This window comes from Drosophila innubila, chromosome X (assembly GCF_004354385.1).
Source record: "Drosophila innubila isolate TH190305 chromosome X, UK_Dinn_1.0, whole genome shotgun sequence".
Taxonomy (NCBI): domain Eukaryota; kingdom Metazoa; phylum Arthropoda; class Insecta; order Diptera; family Drosophilidae; genus Drosophila; species Drosophila innubila.
Window position 1 is genome coordinate 21,181,159 of NC_047626.1, and position 27,118 is coordinate 21,208,276.

At 34.9% G+C, this 27,118-nt stretch overlaps 1 long non-coding RNA gene across 2 annotated transcripts in view; it reads right to left on the reverse strand.

The window, feature by feature from the left end:
• LOC117793506 overlaps positions 1 to 26,368 on the reverse strand; it is a 35,529-nt gene extending 9,161 nt beyond the window's left edge. Inside the window, exons 1-2 of one of the 2 annotated variants that reach the window (XR_004618283.1) lie at positions 26,282 to 26,368; positions 24,937 to 25,296 (exon numbers count right to left, since the gene is read on the reverse strand). This is a non-coding gene — a long non-coding RNA (uncharacterized LOC117793506). Of the gene's footprint in view, positions 1 to 24,659; positions 25,297 to 26,281 lie in introns of those variants that run through there. The other variant, XR_004618282.1, reaches the window with a different exon arrangement.
• Positions 26,369 to 27,118: the final 750 nt, after the last annotated feature.

The following is a 27,118-nucleotide window of genomic DNA, read 5'->3' on the forward strand; positions in this document are numbered from 1 at the left end:
TATTTGAGATACATTTACAAGACTCGCAATTGACAGGCGATAATTGATTGTTATTGGATCGCAAGTTGAACGCTTGCCACGCCCCCACACAGGGGCACTTTAAATTCCGGGATAAATATAAATATTGTTAAGATTTATTTATTAAATACCCAGCTGACTGACTACTAAAAATATGCAAGTATAAGTATAAATTTCAAGTTCATTTGCATAGTTTATTTTGTTTTAAATCTATTTCATTTGCTTACTATTATTATTATTGCTTTTTAAGTTTTTATTTGATTTTTTATTTGTTCATGCATTGTTATGGCTGTTGCTAACCTTCAATCAAATAGCATTTGATTGCATTTTATTTGCATTTAATCATTTTTATTATGATACGCCGAGTATGTAAGCGCATTTTGAAATGTCGCACAGTTTCCTAGTTCGATAAATAAATAATTTTAATGCCATAAGTAAGCAACAAATTCAATTTGTTTTGCAATCAAATTCCTATTCAGCATTTATCTCCAATCTCCCCTCACTTCCCCTCTTGCCACGCCTCGTTAAACTCCCTCACTCTATCTTTCTTTAGCAGTATTTTCTGTTTTTTTTTTGTATTTATTTTTATGGATAAAATAAATTGCTATTTTAGCCAAAGGTCAGCAGAACTCGTTGTTGAATCATTGGCATCTTTTACCCCTCCTCATTTCCCTGCCTCTCCAATTGTTGATTGTTTATGTACTCCCTGCACTTATATAGACGTAATCGCAACTTATTATTAAGAAAAAAAAAGAGCGCAAAAAATCGCTTGCTTTATTTGATTTTTGCCTTTGACGCCTAATTAGTCATAATTAACGGCTCATTCCCAATGCGATATATTGTTACATACATGTTCATTCATGATTATTATTTACCAGCTATCTCTGCTCTTTGTTTACTTCACGAGCAACAACAACGAATCTGCATAATTTATTATTGCGGTCGCCTTTTGATACATACACATATTGTATATTTGTACTGATCTTCGGCCAATGACAATAATCGAATGATTGCTCTTAACTTTAATTTGATAAATCGGATTTGTAATAAAATGGAAAACATAATTAAACGACAAGTTTAAACGAAACTATAAATATTTAAAAAGAATTAATCAATCGATATTTCGATTAATTTAAATATACCCAAATAAAATTAAAAACTACAAGTTCAATAAAAATCTATAAAAAAAAAAAGTCACATTAAAATCATATAAAAATGTACTAAAGTGAAGAGAATTCGATAACGAGTACAATTTAAAATCTATAAAAATACGAATAAATAGAAATTAAAACAAGAAATCCATGAATTTCATAGTAATTGTGCACAAAACAGACAGTTTTACTAGATAAAAAATGTTTTTTTTTTATGGCCAAAGTCTCAGCTGATATCTTGCTCCTAGCCTAATTATCGATTTTGATGATAACAACGATAAAGAAAGGAACAAAAAAATTAGCTCGTAAAATAATGAAAATAAGAATTTCGTTCTCATTCTCTATTATTCTGAATGTAAGTATTCCAACAACTCTGTAATTTTTTTTCCCCTGTTCTCCTGCACCCTCCCCCTGTAACTTGCACAGTCGCCCACCTGTTGCGTCATGCAATCAGTATTTATTTGTTGTTTATTGTTGTTGTTTTTATTTGTTGCTGGCAAAGTTCGCTGTCACCATAAATTTGGGTCGATTTGTATGTAAAAATTTTTTAAATTCGTATTCATGCAGGTTACCAACTACAATGGCACTCTATATGTAGGGTATTCCCCCCAACCGCTCCCCACCCCCTGTCTCGATTGTCTGGCAGTTCAAGAGGCTATTGAACTGAGCGGTAACGCACAGCGGTAGGTGAGGGGCGGGTCAGGGGCCGGCGCTTTTGTTTTAAGCTAAAGCAAGAGAGAGAGAGAGAGAGAGGGATGGTGAGAGAGAGAGAGAGAGGGATGGAGAGAGAGAGAGAGAGAGAAACACAAGAAGAAATTATGCAGGTATATGACCGCTTAGTAACCACAACATTATGGAAATTATTTTTGGACAGCAGCAACAAGTGAAGGAATACCAAGAAGAAGAAGAAGAAAAGTCATTCAACACGTTGATCGTGTGTCGCATGTGCCAACAACAACAACAACAACAACAGCAACAGCAATAACAATAATAACAAGCACAGAATGAGAACTTAAAATTCTATGTCAATTAACGGTCTTTTGTTTACTAAAAAGAAGAAGCTGAAGAAAAGAGCTTTGTGAACCAAAGCCGTGACACACACACACAAACACACACACACACATGCACAGTTTATACAAAAATTGTTAAGAAGCCGCCATTGTGCAAACTCCGCTCAGCTGTTCTCTCACTCTCAGACTTTTGCTCACGGTTGCCACATTTGGTACATTTGGTACATTTGTATCCAAACTGGTACATTTTTTATTTGTTAATACATTGGATCATTTTATTATTTTTTTTATTATTTTTTTTTATTATTTTTTTTTTATTATTTTTTTTATTATTTTTTTTATTATTTTTTTTAATTATTTTTTTTTTATTTTACATTTTATTTTTTTATTTTACATTTTATTTTTTTATTTTACATTTTTTTTTTATTTTACATTTTTTTTTTATTTCAAGTTATTTGGATTGTAATTATTAATATGAATTTCACATGCATACAACCATTTTGCACTCGAATTCAGATTATAAAATAAAGTATTTATATGAGATAGAAAACTAAATAAATAATTTTTTATTAACGGTATAAAAATGTTAACAATTTAATAAAAAATTAATTATTTTTGCTGATTAAATTTGAATGAGAAATGCGTTATTTAATTTAAAAGACCTATGCCAATACTATATTCAGACAAAAATAAAATACTTACAATTAAGTAAGCATCAAAAAGTCGGTACACTGTTTTTTCTAAAACGTTACTATTTTCCCTTAAATCTGGTACAAAATAATTTCATAGAGTGGCAATTTTGTTCACTTGCTCTCATTGCGCTCTTCTCTGTGCTGATCTCGAGCCGTAGTTGCTGTGGTTGTTGCTGCTTGCTGACGAGTGCTGAGTGCTAAGGTCACTCAGTGGTTGCACACGTATGCGTGTGTGTGTGTGTGTTTGCAATTTGTTTACATACATATGCGAATGACTGAGAGCAAAATCATTCAGCTTTTCTTTGTCTGCTGCTTTTGTGGATGTTGGTGTGCCTTTTAACAGAGCACAATTCTGTTCAGCTTATAACTGAAAGTTGGACAATTAATCAAAGCTATCTGTCTATTTTATTCATTTCCGACGGGTTCAAATTATTGCAGAACTTTTTTATAATATTTTAACAAGTTATACGAAATAAAAACAATTGATCATCATATGAAAAGATACGATGACACCTCCACTTATTGCATGCAAATCATATGCAAAAGAGAAATCACAGCCAGTGCTAATAAGTGGAGCTGACTGCCTGCTTGCCGGTCATTAGCAAGACGTGCGTTGGATGATCCATCCATCTATCTATCCATCTATCCATCTGTCCGTTCATTCATTCATTCATTCACTCATTTGAAGGGCCCCAAGCAAGCAGTGTGGCAAAGTTCATTGCCACATTGGCTTGGAAAACCTTCACTTGATGTGCCTCCCTTGTTGCCACTTTCCTCCTCCACTCTGCACTCCACTTGCGTATTTGGTTTCCCATGTATGTTTATAAGACGAGCGTGGGGCACATATCAAAACTTTCTAAGATTGCATCGAACCATTCACTTGTTGTACAAATTTTGGTTCTTTTATGCTAGAGACGATTCTAATTTGCAAAATCAAAATATATAAATTTATATTTTTGAAATACATATTCAAATAATATTGAAAATAAATTATTTCTATTTTTTTATATATATTAACATGGTAAAATTAATTGTTATAATTAAATTTTTTAATTAAAGCTAATTTTCGCGTTTCATTTTTCTAATTCTCATAACTCTTTTTTGCGATCCCTGTGTTTTGGTCCCTCGATCACATTTACCTTTATTACATACATAAAATCATAAAGATCGATGGACAATTCGATATCAATATATGTAGATGGCAATTTCAATGCTGCTTTTTGATGACTTCTAATGCGCATTTGACTGTCGCATTTTAGTAGCGTTATTTTGTTTTTTTTTTTTGCCGCCGGCTTGTCGTTGCGGTGAAAGTTAATTTCTTCTTTCGATTTTCGCTTGCCGCACACACACACACACACACACACTTTTCAAACGACCGTCTCTCGAGTTTCCAGCTATTACTTTCGGTTACTGACGCTGTTACTCGCAGATCTCGTATCTCTCCAAGATCGCAGCTCATCAAAGTTAATGTGACAGTTGTAGTTTTGGCCAGCCGGATACAAAAGCAACGACACTTTGAATCAACGAACTGACCTTGCGATTAAAGAACTTTCATAGAATAACGAGAGCGAGATCGTGAGATGAATAAATAATCATTTGAAAATGGAATATTGTCAGCAGTAATACTAAGATATTAGCCTGAATCGCTGATCGCTTTGTATTTAGAACATTTTCCAGCCTTTAACTGAGACACGTCTTCTTTTTTAAGTCTTCAGGCTTCAGTCTGATCATCATTCAAAGAGCGTGAGCATTTCGCAAGTATTTGCTGACTTGGCAAACATTTTCAGTTATGTGTTTTCTGTTACTTTTTTTTTATTTATTGTCTTTTTTCCAAGAAGTTTGTCGTTTTTGTTGTTGATTTGGAATTTTTTTGAAAACTGTTTCGACTGCTACATGACTAACAACAAATGCCAAGCGATTCGACTTCAGCAGAAGTATCTTAAGCTATGGATTTTGTATCTCTAGCTGTAGTTGTAGCAATATCTATATTTGTATATGTATGTCTATTTGTTTGTATATCTGCGTATTTGTTGCTGTATTTTCTGTGTGTCTCTGTGCACATATTTGCCTTTTATGTATGTTCGCCTTTTGAAACTCGTTCATAGTTCGCTTTAATTACGTTCTTGACGCTGAAAATTTATGCCTTTTGCTGTTCAATTTTTGTCGAGCAAAATTTATGCTGAACATTTTTTTTTTTCTGCTCAATTGTTGTTGGTTGTTGTTATTTCTCATGTAGGAGGTGCGATCGATCGCCAGATCAGAGAGCAGAGATCAGGGGAGCTCCAAGCTGGTCTGGTTCTCTGACGTTTTATGGCTGTTTGGGCTTTAGATGAGGCTTTATTGATAAGCCAGACACTGACGCAGACGTAGACATAGATGTAGACTTAGACGCACACGCTTCAGGAAGTCGAGTTGTCTATCTGTCTGTATATATCCGTCCGTCTGTCTGTCTATATATTTCTGATTGATTTGTATTGTATTGATATTGAGATTGGCAATTGAATTGACTATGAAAGCTTCACGACCTCTAATTTAAATCACTGTATTTTACCCACAATCGATAGTATGTTTAGCATAGACTATGACAGTTTTACTACTATTGATTTTAACGATCATACAACAGTATTTCATTTGGAACTGTTCTTGATAGGTGCGTAGTACTATCGATAATATCACATCTCTCTATTATGTAATTTGAAAACTTGAAGAAATTATCCATAGACACCTAATTAAGCTTCAGTTTTCTTTACGTTCTCAATTTATCACATTATTATATTATTTAATTATGATCATTAGTAAGTCCTCTTTTATAAATTTAAAGACGCAACATGCAGGATATATTAATCGATGTCAGAAAATTCGCTTTATTTGCCATTATTTGATAGTATTCCATGCATTTATAGTCTTTTATTGCTAATCAACATATTGAAAAGAAAATCAAATAGTCCAGATACCGAGTTCTTAAAGATACTCAAGATATTTCCGTATACTTTGGATCACTTGAACAATTGGCATGTCAGTTTTGGCCACGTTAAGAACACAATTTTTACGGAGATATATATATACATTTTTTTTTTTTTTGAAGCTTAACCGACATAAAGGGTCTTGCATAATATTCTGAGTACAGATTGCACAACCTGTAAAACAGCAGCTGGCTGACTGACAGACTGACAAACTGACAAACTCACTGACTGACTAACTGACGGCTTGACGATGTAAAGGCAAAGATCAGGAGAGCGGCAAAATGCATAAAAGATGATGTACAAGTTCTAAAGAAGCGACATGAAAGTCTGAAAGTCAGTTAAAGCTGGAAAGTCAGCTGGAAAGAAGAAAAGAAGCAAGAAGAAGACGGCGCAAATGACTGTGGGAAGTCAAAGTACTTTAAAGCACTTTGAACTTAACACACACACAAACACACACACACAGACACACAGTTATTGTCTGTGTGTGTGTGTGTTGAAGACAAATTGTAAGCACTTTCTACAAATAACAGCAACAACAAAAACAACAACCCAGTTAGTTAGTGAATAGGAAAATTCTTAACACAACAAACAGCAATAAAAAAAAAAAAAAAAAATTACGAAAAAAAAAGTTGAAAACAAAAATGTAAAGAGAATCGTAAAAAAAAGGTAGAAGAACTCAACTGACAAAAACTGACAAGTAAGTAAATAAATAAATAGCCAGCAAACGGTAAATGATTTAGCCTCAAACAACAATTGCACAATTGAAGTTCGAATGCAGTTAAAGTTGAAGTGGAAGTTGAAGTTCTAGTTAAAGTTGAAATTGAAGTTGACAGCAAAAGTTAAAGGTTGAAGAAGCCCTTCAATGTGGCTTTTCTTGCAGCAAATTGAACTTCAATTGATATGAAATTAATAGAAGGAGTTCAATGATAATGATAATGATAATGATGATGATGGTCATTATCATGATATCAGTTGTACAACGATAGATCATCAGTTTGGCAGTGTTGTAATTTCTTTAACCTTAACATTTTCCATGCTTTCAAAGCTCTTGCACGATTGATTGCTGATTGATTTTGTGGCCTGTCAGTCAATGACTTGTCAAGTCATGGCAAAAAAAGATAAAAAAAAAAAATGATATAACCCGCTGGCCGTACGGATTTAGGTTCTAACTGTTTTCAGTTAAAAGTTACAGAAATAACAAAAAAAAAAGAGGAGGGGCTGTCATGCTTAATAATGCGCGACAATTTTTCTGTTTCCATTTCTTGATTTTTTTTTTTTTGGGAGTCGGAAAAATTACACGCAATTAAAAGTTCAATGTCAAGATTTTCAGTTTGTTGAACCGAACAAAATAAAACAGAAATAAAAAGAAATACAACTTGGGCAACGAGAGATTCAAATGAAATTCGATCTGTGAGTTGCCCATTAAGAGATTTGTGGATTATTGTTGATCAATCAGCTTATAAGGCGGTTCCAATGACTATATATAGAAATGTCCGCATTGCGGAACAACAAACCACAATCGTGATGATGACATTATTAGGATATGCTTTAAGCCACAATGTTTTGACGCACTTGAAGTCCTATGAAACGATTGGTAGAGAGCGGGAAGAGGGAGTAGGAAACTTATATGTACATATGAAAAAATATTCCAGCATCCCAAATAATCAAGTTTTAATTTATGCAAAAGCCAAAGTTGCGCAAATAAACACGAACCGCAACAAACGGCGCCGTCTCCGCCCCCGCAGACACGCCCCCTACCACCCACCTAGTGTACCATACGTATGTGCATGTGTATGTGTGTATGTGTGTGTGTGTGTGCTAGTGTTGTGGCTATAAATACACACAAAAGCCGTCCATGTGGTTATATATTTTTGTTGATATTCTGTTTGTTCTACGTTTTCGGTGTGCTCTAAAAATAAGTCAAATGCCCAACTGGGGCCTCAAGTCTTCAGGTCTTCAGTCTTGGCTTTGAGTCTTATTATTTTTGTTTTTTCTCTGTGTGCTTTGTGCTTTTTTCACCACCTTATTTTTCATTATTTGTAATTTATTTTTCTCGGTCTTTGGCAATCGTAGTGTTTTGTTCTTGGCCTTGGCTTTTTACAAATCCTTGCCATAAACATTGATTAATTAATCAAGGGAAGAGGAGAATCATGAGGATAAGAGAGAGGTAGCAGAGTTGGAAGAGTAGAAAATCAACTTGAGAAACATTCACAACTTTTCACTTCCAGCTGAAGAGAGTTCAAGGCATTCAGGCAATTTATTCATTTGTGCTCTCAGCTTCGCACACAAATTAAAAATCAATAAATTTTAATAATTAAAAACCAATTAGCTTGGCTATATGCCTATTATTGTTCTATTTATGTTTCTTCTTCTGTTTGTTGTTGTTAAATTAATTAGCTTTCAGCTAAAAGCAAATCGCAAATCGTCCAACAAAAAGCAACGACCTTCACGAGCATAACAAATGCAGCTCAGGATAATAAACGACTTTTAATTAGTTCAAGTCAAAGTCAAAAATTCAGCTAAGCAATACCAAAAGTTGTGTTAAAGTCTGGAGCTTTATTGTTATTATATAATATATATTTTTTACTATTCACCAAGTCTGAGCTTAAGTCTGTGTAGAATCTTAAACCAAAAGAGATTTTACATTTTAACTAATATAATTTAATTTGCTGTATTGTAGTTATTTTTTAAATTTTATAAGTTTTTGAAAGGGCGCTTCTTTAAAAATGTAAATTAATCGAATATAATGACTATAAATCTACTATATTCATTTCACTCTAATTAAACAATAAGGAATGTATAAATAAATGTCTGCTGATAGAGCTTTTTAAAACCCCACTTCATTATTCTTTTAAGGTTATTCCAATAAAAACGAATATTAGGAAAATTATTCGACTTGTTTCCATGTATTAATATATCGATTTAAATACTGAGCTCACGATTAATTATTTTAAATAAGATATTTTATCACTTGAATAATACGCTTATATTTTTTTTAATTTAATGATAAGCAATCGAAGTATATCCTATGTCGATACAAAATATTTTTTTATAGTAGGGGTATGCCTTTGCTCAGTTTAAACAATAATCCAAATTTCTGAACTAAATCAAATTGAGCTACTTTTCGCACACTCAACTAAATCAAAGCTTATCGATAGTGTTATCGATGACAGTTTTGCAACACATATACCATATATGTTTCTAAAAAGATCTCGAGATTCTCAGCTGTGATGGAAGGCTGTGTGCGTTCCCAAGCTCATCACAAGCTCATTATACTTGAACTCACACACATAAGTACAGATTTAGGTACACACACACACACACACGCACACACACACATATGTGACAATGGTCGGGGCCTCGGTTAGGTAAGTAAGGTTTATTGAACTGATGCGAGAGAGACTGTCAAAGGTTTTTTGTTAGATTTCTTCAATGCAGGTACAACACAATAAACGATCCCCGGAAGGGTTCATGAACCTCCTGTAAATCTCTGAAGCGTGCAAATTATGCAAAAAATAAAATTTAAAATAAAATGAGAAAAAAATAAAGAGAGTAAAGCGACGCAAATTGACGCAAGTGATTTAAGAAGATGGATGGATCGTTGCGTATTGAAGATGCCCAAAATGCCCACATGACAAGAGTGTTTTTTTTTTCTTTCCTCTGTTTTTGAGATCTCAGTCTCAGCTTTGTCAGCTAATTAGTTAAGTACGCGCAGCAGTTGAACCAAAAGCAATCCAAGAGATTAACAGAGTCGCAGTTAAAGATGCAGATACATTTGCAGACACAGATGCAGATACATTTGCAGACAGAGCTACGCAACTGAAGTTCGGCTTGGATGCATCTCAAGATGCTGACCAGTTGGTAGTAATACGTATGTATGTATGTACTTAGTTTCCATATCCATTCCACATGCCACATGCCGCATGCCACATGCAGCTTGCAGCAGCTTCAAGGCAGCGCTTGCCAACGACCTTGACAGCAAATGGCGACCTCGTTGGTTGCTAGATCGTGGCTGTAAACGTGGTTACTTTGATCATTTTGTGGTCGTCGTTCTGGTTTTGGTTTCGGTTTTAGCTTTGGCTATGGCTTTGGCTTTGGCTTTAACTTTGGCTTTAGCTTTAGCTTTGCCTCGGATCGGATTCGGATCGGATGCATCGTTAAGCTGCATTCCTTTGGCGCCCATTTGATTTGATTTGATTCGCATTTTGTTTTCCTTCGTCTTTTACTCACTCAGCTGCATTCCTTTGGCGAGGGTGTGGCCAGACTATATGCATACAAATCTTTACTGCTCTACTGCTCACTTCCCCTCTTTCTTCTCTCTCCTTCCGTCTCTGTTCAGCTTTTTTGCATCTCTTGTAGCTATAATACGTACCGAGTACTTGACATGCCGGAGCGTTTTTAGTGCGGAACGTGAGTGCGTGCGGTAATGGGCACAGAATTCTCAATATTCTCTCTCCCTCTATCTCTACATATCTCTCATTCTATCTCTAGCTTTTGCTGCCTTTACTTAGTCAATGAATTTTTTCATTGATATTGCCTAATTAATTGATTCATTTCAGTTTACTTATGAATAGAATTCATCGCAAGAGAATTTCATTTGAATTTTTTTTTCTTTAAAGTTCATAATTTATATTTAATTTTATTTTTATTTGTAATCTTTTAATGTAATTAATTATGAAAATAATTTTGCATTAAATTACAGAGTTTGCTTGGGTAAATTGAATATCAGAGGTTAATTCAATTTAAAATATATTAATTATACTTTTTTTTATTAAATTACCTGTACAATTACCTGTACAATTACTTGGTAATTAAATGTAATTCAGCCTATTTTTAAAATTACTTCAGTCATCATAATACAATTGCAATTACTAATTGTAAGCTTAAATTATTTGCAGAGTATTTTAACTTTGATTTAAATTTTTATTTTTTTTTTCTTATTTTAAGGTTTTACTGCTTTTTAGCGTTCTGCCAGCAACGTCACCTTGACCACACGACAATCTCTCCCACCGCCTCTCACGATGCCACGCCTCCACTGAGCAGGCACCTCTCTCGCCCATGTTTGATATGCATATTGCATATTGTATATTGCATATTGCACTCACTAAATTAGATCTAACAAATTGCAAAAAATGTGCAATTAATTGTGTCTTTGCTGGTGGGCAAATTTCATCGAGAATCGCGAGGCGCGTTTCTTGAATAACAATTTAAGTCGATGCAACAACAACAACAACAGCAACAATAACTGTAACAACAACAGTCTACAACAATTGCTGCAACACAATCAACAGTCTAATACAATTTCTAAATATTTCTTAATTAATTTAATGCACTTTTCAAAAACAGAACAAAAAAATACGAAAGCAAAAATTATCACATACAATTTTTCCATGAACGCGCAATTTTTTTACATCCTTTTTTTTTTAAATTATTTTCCATGGAAAAATGAGTGCGATTGAATAATAGTTAAATATTTGTCCATTTGAAATGAATGTGAGTGCAATTTAATTAAGTGCAGTTTGCGTGTATATGAAATGAATGAATGGATTTCAAAATCTATTTCAAAACTTACTTGAGATATATGAAACGAATAATATAATGAATACAAGTGAATAGGTTAAAGTAAATAATTAATGAGTGAGTGAATAAGTGAATAAGTTTAAAAATGGACAAAAGTCAATGCATAATGTAATGAATAATTGTGAATAAGTTGAAATGAATAGTGAATAAAGCAGCATCTATAAAAACAAAATCAAAAAATGAACCTTATATAAAATAGTTTGAATAACGCGAGTGAATACATTCATGAGTGTTCGAACATGGACACAAATGTGAATGTTGTTGTGTAATTTTGCTCAGAAATGAATGAATAAGTGTAGAACAATTTGAATACGCGTATGAATAATGATTTAAATGTTCTAAAAACAAATTGAGTGCAATTAAATACTCATGAGTATTAAATGCAATTTACAAGTACAATAAGAACTTGACTGACACAAGTGAAAAAAAAGAAAAATGTGTGAATGCAAATGAATAACAATTGAAATGCCGCTTGAATATGTATATTGAACTAAACTGAATACTGAACTGGATGTGTGAATGTAAGTGTGTTTGTGTGAGTGTGTTTGTGTGAGTGTGTTTGTGATCATGTTCAATGCTTAAAAGCACAACAAGAACTTGGCCATAATTGTCATACAACTGCTTTTGATGGCTAATTCACAGCAACTTTCGACTCTTCAAGGCCGCTTGCTACACATATTACCCTCTCTTTCTCACTCCCTCTCCCTCTCCCTCTCCCTGGCTCTCTCGCTCTTGCTGTTGTCTTTGTGTGCGCTTTCTTTGTGCAACACGTTTGCTGTCAATGGCAATGCCAAGCGATTTGGCATTGCAGGCGGCGGCTCAGTTTGATTCTCAGTTTGTTGTCGTTGTTTAGTCACAGCAACAACAATCACAGCAACAACAATCACAGCAACAACAATCACAGCAACAACAACACTAGCACCAACAACAAAAGCAATTGCTTTGGTAATTAATTCAACGGAAATAATGTTCTCAAAAAGCCAACGACAACAACTACAAAGCAGTTGTTGTCCATGCGTCACCAGCAGCAGCAGCAGCTGTGTGGTTGTTGTTGTTGTTGTCAACATTGTTGTTGTTGCTGTCCCGTTTTGTCACCTTTTGTCGTGTGCTTTGGCCAATTTTGGTTGTCATTTTCGCAGAGTGCGAAGTGCAGCTTTCCAACAGCAGCAACAACAACAACAACAACAATCAAAGCAGCAACACTAGCAACATTTGCTCATTAAGCTTAAAAATGTGCTTTGGCGTTCGTCAGTGTCAGTTGATTGATCGATTAATCGCCTGATTAAGTTGACCCGCTCAATTTGTTAATTGCGTTGTAAGTGGCGCAACAGTTGTTGTCACTGTTGTTGTTGTTGCTGCTATTGTTGCTATTGTGGCTTTTACTGTTATGGCTTTTCGTCAAGGCAATACCAAAAATTCACGACGCTTCTTATCAAAAAAAAAAAAACAAATAAAGATTATGAAATATGCTGCCGATTTGCAGATTAGAAGCAAAGGTACAAAGTTCAGTGTTGGTCAACGCACAATGACATGTGTAATTTACCGTGGTTTCAAGAAAACAACAACAATAATAACAACAGCAACACTTTACGTGATTTGCATGAAAAATTGCAAAAAAAAAAAAAAAAATTATACCAAAAAAAAAGAAAAAAGCAAAGCAAAGCAAAAAAAAATGAGCAACAAAAAATTCGTAACGCATAACGTGAATCGTTTGGATCGTGTTTGGATCGCATTTGGATTGTAGCTTGTTTTGGTCACTCGAAAAAGAAGGCGGGTGGGGGTTGGGGGAACATTTTTTAGTGGGAGGTGCGGCTGCCCATATTGGTACAAAGCACCAACACCAACACCAACACACACACAGAAAGAGGTACCGCAAAGAGGTAAATAAACTTCTTATTGCCGCATCGTGTGTGTCGCTTTTTTTCATTTGTTGTTCGTTCTTATGACTTGTTTTGTTATAATTTTCGTATGTTTATGTTAATTTTCGTCATCAGAGCCAAAAAAAAAGAGGGGAAAAACGTGACATCGTTTGTTGTACATGTTGCAGAGATGGCAGGGGGCAGGGGCAGGGGCAGGGGCAGGGAAGTGGAGACAGGCCAACCATAGAGACATTGCTGCCGACGTTGTTGTTGTTATTGTCGTTGCTATTGTCGTTGTCATTATCCAGGCGGCTTAACCCATGTTGACCCAAGAGTAACTGTTGTCGTAGTCGTCGTCTGCTGCAGTTATTTTCACATTTCCACAGACACACAAACAAACACATGAAAATGGAACATTCGCTGAGTTTTTTCCTTTTTTTTTTCATCGTTTTTCTTTGCATTTTTGGGGAGTGTGCGATTTGCTGTTTTTTTTTGTGCCTCTTGGCTCTGTTGACGACAATTTGAAATTTTAATTTTAACGGTTCTCAGTTGCAATTGTTGTTGTTGTTGTTGTAGTTGCTTTTATGGCCGTTGCATAAGCTTTAAAAGTGCGCCCTTTCACGTGTCTAACCAGTTGCTGGAAAGTCCCTACACTGAAAAAAAAGACCAACTTCTAAAATCAAGAACGTTTATCTTAAATATTTTGTTCTTCAAATAGGATAATTTTACTAAAACTGAGAATATTAATCTAAAAAGTCTTAGTTCTTAGTACAAGAATAAAAATCTTTAACTTTTAAGAATGTTTATATAACAAATTAAATTAACATTTATAAAATTACTAAGACAGAAAAAAATGTATATTAATTAAAATTAACAAAAAAAAAAAAATTATAAAAATAAAAAATATTTTTTATTTTAGTTTTAAGAACATTTATTCTTAAAATAAGAACTTGGTCTTACTTAAAAAGTTCTTTAAACCAAAATGTGATCTCTTAATTTAAGAATATTATGTTCTTGACGAATTTTTTTGACCAAAAATCTTAGTTCTGAGTCCAAAATCTTGACTTTAGAACATTTTTTTTTTATCAGTGTACTCGTTACTTCCCTCACGATATTCGTTACAAAATACACTCGTTACCATTAAAACGTTACCTTTAAAAACGACGACTAAAATAATAAGGAATAAAAATACTGCTCTTTTAGCTAATGATTAATTTTACAGCTTAATCTCATTAACTAATTGAACATCTCGATACTCGTTACAATTTTTAAAAGCTACAAAAGTTTTATATTAACAAAAAGCACGTCATTTGTCAAAATAATTGCGGGTTTTGCATTTTTTTTTTTTGTAGTTTATTATATCGTTTGCGCAATGGAGTTGTGAATTTGTAAAAAAAAAAAACCAAAGTCTCATTTACCTTGGAATACCTTTGTGAAGTGTTAGCTGATTGAGCATGTGGATTTTTACATATGCGTCATTCCTTCCCCGATTTCGGAAGCGAAACGGAACGGAATGGAACGGAACACGAACATTGTACGTGTCGTCAGCAAAAAAAAAAAAAAAAATTAAAAATAAAGATAGAAAGAGGGGTCATTTAGGCAGAGAGTATAAAGGAGGGAGAAGGTATTTGTATGGACTTAGCAAATACGTAAAACAAATCGTGTTTATCTTATCGGGAGGCGTTGGTGAAGCACCCGACGAGTAACCAAGTTATCGAGTTTGCCACAGAGCCGGGAGTGCGGGAGGTGCACGGGGAAAGGAGGGGCCACCCTTAGCCTCATTTTGTCTGTCTGACTGTTTGGCCAAGATAAAATTCCAGTCAGTAACAAGAAAATGAGTTAGTTAACCAGAAACCACAGACACTGTGATCTTAAACACAAAGCAAAACAAAAGTTAACTCAAACTAAAATGAAAACTTACTCAAGTATACATGGATGCTACATGTGTTTCATATGGTGGGTGTTGTGGTGTTGGGGCGGATGAATTGCGGGTCAAGCTGCAACTTCTTTTGGCCGGATATGGCCAATCAAAATGTTGTTCAATTCAAAAGAAACAAAACAAAACGAAGCGAACGTTGTGTTTTCACCATGTGGCCACATGGCTGCAAAAAACGCCATTAAATCGCTATAAAAACGCATCCCGAAATAGATCGAGATGCTGATGATAAATCTGGGAGTCAAAGTTGGAGGGGCTGCAAACATACATACATTTCCGCTCTACTATAAACCAAACCAACGCCATTATCATTATCATTATCATTATCATAATGCAGATGGAATGAGAATTTAGTTGACTTTTAGTGCAAAGTTTCAAGGCCAACTCCTCTCCTTCCTCCTCATTCATAATAGGCAAATTATATAGGCCGTATGTGGTTAATGTTGTGCTCAGTGGATTGGAGTCGACCTTGACTAACAAAAGCCACAGCCAAAGAATAAAGGTCAAAGGTGGACGTGCTAACCACGTCAAGCGGAAATTGAAATGAAAAACGACAACTGAAATTACTCCATAAGCTCAGGCAACCACCAACTAATAAACACTTAACTATTTCAACAATAACAAACAAACGAAAAAAAAAAAAAGTATTAATAAAAAACAATCATTAAATACTGTTTTAAATGCCGAGGAATATGTCTAACGAAACCGAAAGCTCACTGTGTCCTCGACATTCCAAAACAAACGGAGAAAAATAAAATAAACACTTCTGATGCTGAAGAGTATTTAAAACTATTATTTGTAAGCTATATTGACAAATTGATGTAAATAAACATTTGTCTTATTTAGAGTGTGCAGGTATTGTACAGTTATGCAACTGATGACAACAATATTATTAATAATAAACATTAAGAGCAGCTAAAACAATCGCAAAAACAATCGTAAGTAAGGTAGGTATATATAAACTGACTTATTACGTGTTTGGGGTAAGTATTTAAACTGTTCAAATTCGATAGTTCATATCGCTGGACTGACATCACTAATCTAAAATAATTTAATTTTTCTTTAAGCACACTGTTGTACATATAGTTGTAGTTATCGATAATATTGAACGAATCTTTAGTAATAGCCATCAATTGTACAAATATTAAAATACACACATTTGTATTTTTAGCTTACGATAACAATATTTATCGATAGTTTGCTAAATATTTTTCAGATTTTAATGCAATTTTTTGGTTACGCTTCATTTTTAATGCGCCTTTTTTTGTATCTACGTTTTCCTTTGTTTTACTCGTGTATCTTTTGTTGTTTTCCAATATTTTCATTAGTCTCGGGTTGTCGTGTCATTTGGCCATAGTTCAAATGAAGCTGTCAGTTGTCTGTTGTTGCTCTCTCCTCCCCCCACTAACACCCTCTCCTTCCGGCCTGAGGGTAATTAAGCGCAGCTGCATTTATCACAAAAGGGGGACTACAAAAGGGAGCAGGAACAGATTCAGAATGGTACTGAAAAGACATAACAATTTTCGACATTTTTTTTTGGGAATTTTTACGAGCGCAATTAAAGTTCAATGGACAACAACAACAACGACAACAGCAAGCGAAAGAGAAAGAAAGAAGCCACAATCAAATATTTATTTGGGAGTTGATGAGGGAGGAGCAGTAAGAGAAGGGGGAGACTTTAATCTCAAATGGGGTTGCATTTTCGGCAGGATAATAACATCCAGGGTTGCTGACCTCTTGGGCAGCTGTTCCTGTTGTTCCTGTGGTCAACAAATTGAATTCGTTTAATGAGATTTGGGGCAACTCTCTCTCTAAAGATACATAGATACAATATTTATATCTGACATCTCCCTTGGGGTTGTTTGTCAGCTGTCGGAGCAGAGAATAGACAAATAGACAGCCATAAAAATTGTGTTGCAAACGGCAAAAGGGCTAATGCAACACAACAGCAACAGCAGCAGAAGCAACAACAGTGTGAAATTACAAACGACAACAACTACAATGAGAGGAGACAACAACAAGAAAATGTTTACATTTTGATAAGCAGCTAATATTGTTGTTGTTGCTGTTGTTGTTGCTGTTGTCGTTGCTCATGTTGCTGCTGATATCTCAGCGTGCCACTTTATACATTATTGTTGCTGCTGCTGTGGCAACAATAACAATTGTTGATTGCACTTTCTTCTGCTGTTTTCTTGTCATTTTCATTTTACTTATATTTTTTCTTTTTGGGTTACTCTTTATATCAGCTACCATCGTTTTTGTTGTTAGCACATAAGTTAACAGCAACAACGTTTTGTTTAATTAATATTTTTGTTTATACTTTAATTTTTTTTATTGCAAAACTAATGTTGTTTATGGAAAAGCTTAATGAAAATGAGTTCATCAGGAACAACGACGACGACAACAACAACAACAGCAACAAACAATCAATAATAACAATAAATTAAAACAGGCAACGACTGTTTTGCGTTTTGTTGTGTTCTGTTAATTAGCCAAATGGCAATTTGAAAATGAATTTGGTAAAAATCGCATTCGTCATTTATTTGTTTTGTTGTTTTTTCCATTTGTTTTTTTTGTTGTGGCCATTTGGGCATTTTGGCCACAAATGGGGGCGTGGTGGCAGTTAAATGTGCCCACAAGGCGTAAACATATTGTAAACACACAAATTTAACCATTTCACAGTGCTAAATGTGGCCATCAAATGTGCTACAAAAAACCACACACACATAAAAGAAACGCGTGAAAAGACGCGATCGCGTTTTTAAACGCGCTTGCTGTATATTTATTTAGCCGTTGCCATTACAAATAAACAAATGTCAATGTGTGAGTGTGGAATGCGAATTGAGTTGCTTTGGGTAGCACTAAGTAGTAGGTAGAAAAATGTGGAATGTGTTTGGGGTTTTTTCCTTTTGTTTAAACAATTGCAATCTCTTAAAGTTTAAACAAATACGAGAATATCTAAATGCCAAAAAATTTACTGTAAAATCAAGAAGAGTCCATCATCAAGTACTTAAAGTCATTTCTTTTTGCTGGCAATTAAACATTAACAGAAATTAAAGTGCAGCAAAAATATATATATGGAATTTTTAAGCATTTTTTTGTGCGCAGGGTATTTCGTAGTCAAGCAGACTCAATTACAGACTTAATTGTTTTTAATCAAGTATATTGAATTGTTTCTCTTTATATTAAAATTAATCTAAAGTTTTTTATTAAAGTCTTCACATTAATATTAAAGGAAAAATACCATTTATATAAGCAAATACAACAAATTAATAATTTGTTAAAAAATAACTAAAAATTATGCATAAATATTTGAGTAAAATATGCAATGATTGACAGATTTAATAACTTTCAAAATGGTTTTGTCGCCCTACTCACCCAGTTATGGGATTTAAAAGATCGTATATAATACTCTCCGACTGCCTGGTAATGTCACAACTCACAGCACTAATGACCGACCACACAAGTAAGGCTGCCACAAGACACAGATTAAAGTTGGCCAAAAAAAAAAAAAAAAACCTGCCAAACAGATCCACAGGCAATGAAAAAAAAAAACCATTCAAAGTGGACCAAAAATGTAACCGTTTGACAATTGTGAACGTCAATCAATGGACACTATGGAACTTTGTAGACATTGTCGTTGAATGAATGATGTATCGAACACATATATATATATATATATATTTACATTCAAGTAGCTGTAGTTGCATGTGGCTTGTTGCTGGATTATGGCCCAATTTATATGGCATGAGGCAAAAAATGGCAACAAACATTGACAGGCCAGACAAATAAAGCTGTAGAGCGCAGGTAATTTATTTTTGTTTTTGGTTTTTTTTTTTTTTTTGGGAGTCTACTTTAAGCACGACTTTGACTTGGACTTGGCATATTGTCCAGTTATGGCCAGTTGTTAGTTGTTTGTTGCATTGTTGCCTGTTGTTGTTGACCGGATTTCAATTGGAAATTAGGAGCACAGAGAGTTCGCTTGCATAATGAATGATTTTTTTATAACGTGTTTTTTTCTTGTGCTATTGTCGCTGAAAATTACAATTCAATTAGCAATTGTTATAGAAATACCTAGTTGACTACATTGCCATTACAAACAGAAAAGACCTAACCTCACAAATGAAGCAGACAAACGTCATAAGAGGAGGTTGGCCTAGTCCACCCCCAAAGAGCAGGACCATGATTACAACCATACTCAAAAAAAAAAAAAAAGGAAAAACCAGCTGACGCTTTTTGTGACGCACTCAATATTGCGTGGGTGTTTTCTCTCTTTCACTCTCTGTCTCTCTCTCTCATTTTATATTTTTCGGGCAAACAAATTTGTGCGTGGGCGAGGTTCAAACAGAGAGAGAGAAAGAGAGAGAGAGAGAGGGAGAGTCAACCTCTACCTCTGTCTGGATATAATGACGTCTTTCAACCCTCGTTGGTAGCTTTAATTTGGGTTAGCTTACTCGTTTGCTATTGGATTGGGGAAAGTGGATTCGTTGGGTAATCTTAGACGCCTGGCGGTGCCTCAAGTGGTAAGTTTAAGTATCAGTTGCAACACATTCGCCAGCCAGCCTCACCATGAAGAGAGTGTCACAGATAGAGCCCCTCCTCATTTGGCTCCCTCAAGAGAGCTCAAGACTCTTCACAAAGAGTCAACGAAACAAGTTTCTTTTCATCTCCCTCCATCCCTTTCCATATCTCTCTCTCTCTCTCTCTCTCTCTCTCTCTCTGTCTTTCACTTAGTGTTTGTCATTGTATTTGGTGGGCAGGAAGATTGATTTCAGTTCGATATATTATTGTTAGATGAGAGCACACATTGTGAGACACGTTAAGGAGTATTGACTGTGGGCATTGCCGCTGAACGACCTAGAGCTGGTTTAGTTATATCGATGTGGGAGTTGAGATTGTGTTGAGAAGGAAGTGTTTTCTGATTTAAGCTTTGAGCTACAAGCGCAGCAACTATCGATTAATTGATGAAATTTTATCAAGACTCTTCACTCTTGTATCTTACTACATTTTTTATCCCAAATATATAACTGCCACACATTTATAGTACTGTCTCTAGTAATTATGGATTATTTACTCATTTAAATATTAAATATTTATTTATCGAAGAAAGTGTTGTCGATAAATCGATACGATATCGATTATATCATATCATATATTTATATATTGAAAAACAAATTTAAATTACTAACAACTCATATATAAATATGCATTTACAAAATTTAATTAATATTGAATAGTTTTCAATAATGTTATTCATTTGTTAAATATTCAGCTCTGACATCATTTAATTCTTTTAATGATGATACATATGACGATTTAATGGAAGCATCAAAAGTTTCTCAACTTTTTCTTTGAAAACGACGTCTTGTTAATTTTCCCTCTATAATCTTTTGTTGTTTTCTTAACATTTTGCATACAAATACAGATAAAGATACAACAAATATGAATGCGAATGTGAATCCGAGGGGCACCCCACAAATCAGTCGGCTAATCTTTGTTTTCGCAACTGCCTCTAAAGACATTTCCGCTTTAACTATCGCTAGTTGCTTGAAGTTAACTGCTGCATCAATTATCGTATTCTTCTGACTGACTGTAGCTGCTAATTTATCTTCCTCTTTTCCTCTGTTTTCTCATTTTCTTGTACTTTTGTCATCATCAACTGCGTGTACATTGTTAATCGGGCACACAGCATATTTATTTATTTATCTGTCCCATTCATGATCCATTGGGCTTAATGTCGGACGTTTTTCACTGTAAAAAGTTGAAGTCAAATCGCGGATCGCAATTTGCAAATCTTCAACGAAAACTTGGCTAAAACAAATTTGTTATTCGTTGAACACGAAATATAAAATAAAGAACACAACAAAGAAAAAAAATAATAAAGAAACCTTCTCGTGCTTATCTAAAACTTGGTAAAAGCGAACTAAACTGAAAGTACGATAAAAAAAAACAAAGTAACACACAAAAGGTTAAGACCAAATAACGAAAGAATAAAATAACCAACAAACGCGACTTTTTAGTCAAAACAATCGAAAACCTACGAAAAATGTCATGTTTGTTTTGATGAAACGTTCAAGAAACTCGCGTTGATAAGCGACGACCCAAAAACAAAAGCAAACAAGCCAATAAAGTTTTTTTTTAAATGCTTGATACTAAGACGAATCGTGAGTCGAAATGAAAGCAAACTCAGTAACAGGTTGCAGTAAAAAAAAAAACGCTTAAAAGCTTTAAAAAAAACACGAAACACAAGGTTTGACAAAAAAAAAAAACAAAAAAAAAGAGAAGACACAAATTTAACCGGCGGGCAGAACTTTGCTAAACAGGCGAAATTTAATTAAATGCAAGTGAAATTTAATAAAATTTTAGCTTAAAGCAATACAACGTACCTGCACATACACTACAGTGTAGATATTAAATGATTTATTAATTATCTTTTACTTTAAGGTATTTTAGTTTCTATCTATGTATTTCTTAAACCTTAAAAAAATTAAAATAAATTAAAATAACTAAAATATCCTTAACAAAAACTGTCTTCAAAAAATCTTGGATAGATCTTAGTTGATTCCAAAACTATTTCTTACTATCGAAGAGTTTGTTTTCTTTTTGCATTTTATAGAAGCTTCTTATATGAGCTATGATTGCCTTGATTAAAAGCATTTTATCTGTTTATTGTCTACAACAAATATCAGGCATAGCATATGCAATATACAATTGTTAGTCGCAGAGCGCAATTAACGCGCAGCTGTTTAATATAATTAACAAAATCTTAAGTACTGGCAAGTGCGACACAGCTGTTTCAAAATTGTTATTGACACATGGTTTATATGCATGTTCTCGTTTTGAAATTAAAGCATAACGTTTATTGACTTTGCAATGCAAATTGAAAATTCTATGCACAATTTTACTATCGATTTTGACGTATTTTTGTTAATTAAAAACAAAAATTTTTGTATTTCCTTGATCGATTTGTTTCAAGAGATAGTGCAAATCGAAATGCAAAAATGCAGTGTTGTAAAACATTTGATTTACAACTGTAAAGTGTGACATGAACACATAACAAAACCAAATGATCAGCTTTCTAACTGTAAATTGTGGTAAGAAATATTGTTGAAAGCCAATTGAAATGATAAGCAATGAAATTGAATGGGATTCGTGCCGTGTTAATTTGTTATTGTTTTATATTTGTGCTTCTTATTTCGAATTTCATATTTCGTATTTCGTATTTCGAAATCAACCATCGATAGGCTGATAAACTTTTGTGTGTGTGTGTGTGTAAGTGTGTGTGCGCTCTTATCAGTAACTCTAAAGCCGCACGAGCTGTAGATAAAGCAGTCTTCGTCTTTGCCTTCGTACACGTACATATATGTACATTACACGTAGCTTTGAGCTTGTGAGAGTGACTGATTGTCTGATAGGCTGTCTGTCATCCTCTGTCTTGTTGCAGTTGTTCTAAACTTGTGTGTGAGGGAGATAGATGAAGTGCATGCAAAGCGGAGCTCACAATGAAACGAAGCGAAGCGAACGACCTTCACAGTCAGTCAGTCCACTTGGGATGCTTTTTTATTCTTTTCTAGCGTGAAGAGGAGAAAATAAGAAGTGTATAAAGTGGGGGACAGGCGTCGTCTCAAGTGATAGAGTTGCTCCTTTCTTCTCCCCTATCAATCACTCTCTTCCACTCGTTTTAACTTCAGCTGTCAGCACTGTGGACAAAACACATTTTTTCCGTCAATTCTAGTTTTTTTTTAAGTTCCATTTTGGAAAAATTTAAACCACAGGTTGTGTATATTCTGAATATTTTTTAATAAAAGATTGACAAATATAATATTGAAAAATCAATTTAACTTAGTGCTATCATTTTAAAAATTTATTTTGCGAGCACCTAAGTTGGTTTTTGAAACAACGATAATTGCTTTTGGGTGTTTCGAGATTTATAGAATATCAAAAAAACATCAGCTTTTCCATTCTTAGATTTTTCTTTTTGGAAAACTTGGCTTTTTTGACCATCTTCCCACTAAAGAGAGCTTTGTTTTGCTCCTGAAAATTGGCAACACTGGATGTCAAAAGAGTTGGCAGACAACAGCGTTGATGGAGTGAGAAAGAGAGAGCGAGCAAGAAGGTCAGGAGCGAACAAGGAAGCTGCTGAGGAAGCGCAATTTCAAAAGAAGAGGGAGGAGCGGGAGAAATATTTATGCAAATTGCAGTTGTAGCGAGGGGGAAGATTTTTGAATAAAAACCAAATAAAAACTAATGAGCGAACTGCTGCCACCGATAATGATGACAATAATAATGAGGATGACGATGATGATGATATTGATGACGGAACGGAACGGAACGTTAAGGCAAAGCGGAAAAGGCATAAAGCGAAATGCAAAACAAATTATAACAAAAAAAACGAGCAAAAATGCAAATCTAGCTAAAAAGGTAGCCACAGTCAAACAAAGGGCAGCGAGCGAGCGGACGAGCGAGAGAACGAGCGAGCGAGCGAGACAGACTGATAAAGTGCAAAGCGCAAGTGCGTGTGCGAGTGTAAGTGTGAGGGAGATGCAAAAGACCAAACTGGCTAAATGCAAGGCGAAGGCGAATTTGAATGCAAAAACGAAGCGAGGGTCAATCGGCGGCGTTAAACGGGAACAGCTGCTCTTAGTTGTTGTTGCAGTTGTTGTTGGTGGTGCAAAGGCAAATGCCACAAGGGCAGGCAAAGACAGCTATAACAACAACAACAGCAACAAGCAGAGAGTGCCCAATGCAAGTTCGTTTTGCACATGTGTGTGTGTGTGTGTGTGAAGTAGAAGCTCACACACACACACACCAACACACACATGCGAGCTCAGAGATACCAGACTGGGCACAGAGAAATATAAAAACAAGTTTTTTGTGTGGCTGCAACTGCGACTGCGCTGCTGCTGCGGACGACGCGTCGCTGCGCCTGCGCAGAAGTTTTCAGTTTTCAGTTTTCAACCCAAAAAATAAATAAAGAGATGAAAACACATGCATATACAAATATGTATATACAGTGAATCAAAAAATAATAGTTGCACAGCAGTAATTTTACAAAAAATTATTTAATAAATGTACACTTTTATTTTTTTGCATTATTTAATATATTCGAAATGCAAAGGAGTAGATTCAGGTTACATTATCTCATATATTTTAAGATTTGAAAAGTGTTCAGATAATATTATGATGTGAAAATCGTTGAATTCAATTTAAATATGAACAAAAATAATAATTGTTATTAAAAAAGTATTTTTTTTTAATAGTTTATAAGAATTTTGTAATATACTGCATTTACAATTTATTTGTGCAATTATTATGAGAAAATTGGCCTGTTTATAATGTTCGAAATAATTATATTTCCTTTTAACTTACTTGTATATTAAAATATTGCCTAAATAAAGCTGTATGCTTTCATTTTCTTTAAGTTTACTGCTTAAGAAGTTTTTCTAAAGTATTTGAGGTGTGTCAATAGTTTTTTGACTCACTGTATGTGTGTTTTTTTTAACTGATTGCTGACTGACTTTCTTTAAGCATTTTTGTGCTTTGTCGCTGGACATGTTGCAGACGATGGCGCAGTTTTCGCTTTTTTGGCAACTTTTTGAGGCAAGGAGAAGAGGAAGAAGAGGAAGTCGACAAAAGGAGAAGAAAACACGTTTTGTACGTTTGTACGTCTGTCTGTCTGTGTGTGTGTCTGAGTATGCTCCGGTTTCTGTTTCGGTTCCTCACTCACCTGGCAAACGGCGTCTGTTCCACCTCGTAGATCTCGTTGATGTCATGCGACACAAGTAATCCCTTCAAGCGCTCCGCATCCACGTCCAGCAGGCCGTCGCCTATGGGAAAGATGCCCTCCTCGGTAAACATGTTTCAAAGCTGCAGCTGCTCTCGCTCTCTCTCTCTCTCTTTCTTTCTCTCTTTCTCTTTATCTGCTATTCGTTGTGCTTTTCTTTTCTTTAGTTTGAGTTTGAGTTTGTTTTGTTTTTTTTTATATATATATATTTATTTTTTATAATTTGATTTATATTTATTTGTTGGGGGCATAAGCGGGGAGAGGCTTTTGTTGCAGTTGCGGGACGATGGCGCGATATTCAAACTGTGGCACATACAAACAATAACATATACAATAAATAAAAAAAACAAAAAGTAAAAACAACAACTCTAAATGTAAACAACAACAACAACAACACGAGTGTCGCGCGCGCGCATTTCGCAAAGTTTTGGCCACACTGCCCGCAGCAGCAGCAACAGCAACAAACAGCAACAGCGAAACAGAAGCCGAGAAATTCCAGCGCCCTTTTAAAACAGCCGACTGCGCTGCCGACGCGACGTCGACGCGCCGCATATGCAACAGCCTGTGTGTTGAAGCGTGACAGCACTAGGGATGCTGCAGTCAAAACTATGCAACAACGCAACAACAACAACACAACGACCACGGAAATTTCTTAGCTCTGTTTCAATTTTTTTTGCTGTGTGTTTTTATTTCACTCTTCTTGTAAAATGTTAAGAGCATTTACGAAAAATTGTAACTAAACAACGGCACACGCACAAATATTTAACACAATTTACAACACAACACGTTTCACGTTATTTTGTCAATGCTGTTGCTGTATCTGTTATTTTGAATGTGTATGTATATGCTCAATGCTGGTTGTGTTGGTGTATACCGACGTCGTGTTCTGCCAACTTCGTCAGCGGCAGCGCAGCTCACAACAACTTCTTGCTGTTGCTGTTGCTTTTGCTACGTTTGTATGTGTGTGTCCAATTTAGCACATGAAAAAACAACACAAAAAAATTGAGTATATTTTTTTTTATATATGAACTGCTTAGACGATTATGCAGTTTAAGTCGAAATATTCAAATATATAAGTTTAAAACTTGAAGCGCGAACGAAACGAAAGAAGATATATAAGAAAAAAATAGCTTGTGTTGCAAGCAGCGCGCTTTTGATTTAATAAATGGTTTGAATTTGTACTTGTTAGCACCACACACACACAAACAAACAAAACACTCGTGGTAAACACGGTAGAGTCAACTTGCAAGCGACGAACGGATAACAAAATCATAAACGCAGCACATACACACTCACACACCAGGCGACAACGAATTACAAATCACAACTAAGCGCACCGAGCGTCACACGTCCGCCTCGTTCGGCTTTGTTTTTGCTTCTAAAATTTCCGATGACAAATCGGTTTGAATGGCGCGTGTTATCGATAGCTCAATGTTATCTTTAACATCTGTAACAAGTAGTCATATATCGATTTATTGTACAACGAAACGCGTAAAGTTGTGGAATCATTTACTGTTTAGTTGCGGTAAATTACAAATTTTAGAGAATTTTTAGTATATTCGCGTATTTTGCCATTAATTTTTTACTTTGAAATTTAATAAACAGAGTTGTAAGATACTCAATTTGGCACTGTTAAGTTCACAGCTATCGTACCGATAACGATATACTACGCATGCGTGCCAACTTGCTGCATTATTGAGTGAAAGCGCTTCGAAATATCAACTCTGTGTTGCGCGGCTCGGCTTGAAAATTTGAAAATGAAAATGAGATTAAAACGACGAGCGGCACTGCTCTGGCTGCACAATTGACGGAATCTTGACACGCAATGGGCGTTAGGCGACGCAATAGTCCTAAACATAGATGCCGCCCCTTTAGTGATTTGGCGCCGCCTAAAAATTCTTAATTTAGACATTTGCATTATGTTTATATTTATAAATTTGTACATTTTTGTTTTTCATTTATGTATGCGTGCTCCACTTGCGCTGCATTTTCATGAGCAGCCAGCAACGGAGACGCAGGCATCCCAGGAATGCGATGCAACCAAAAATAACTGCGAACCGAACAGATCTGAAGATGAAGAAGCAAGCAGCCAAGTGCAAAAACCTTTGCCGGGTGCTCATATGTA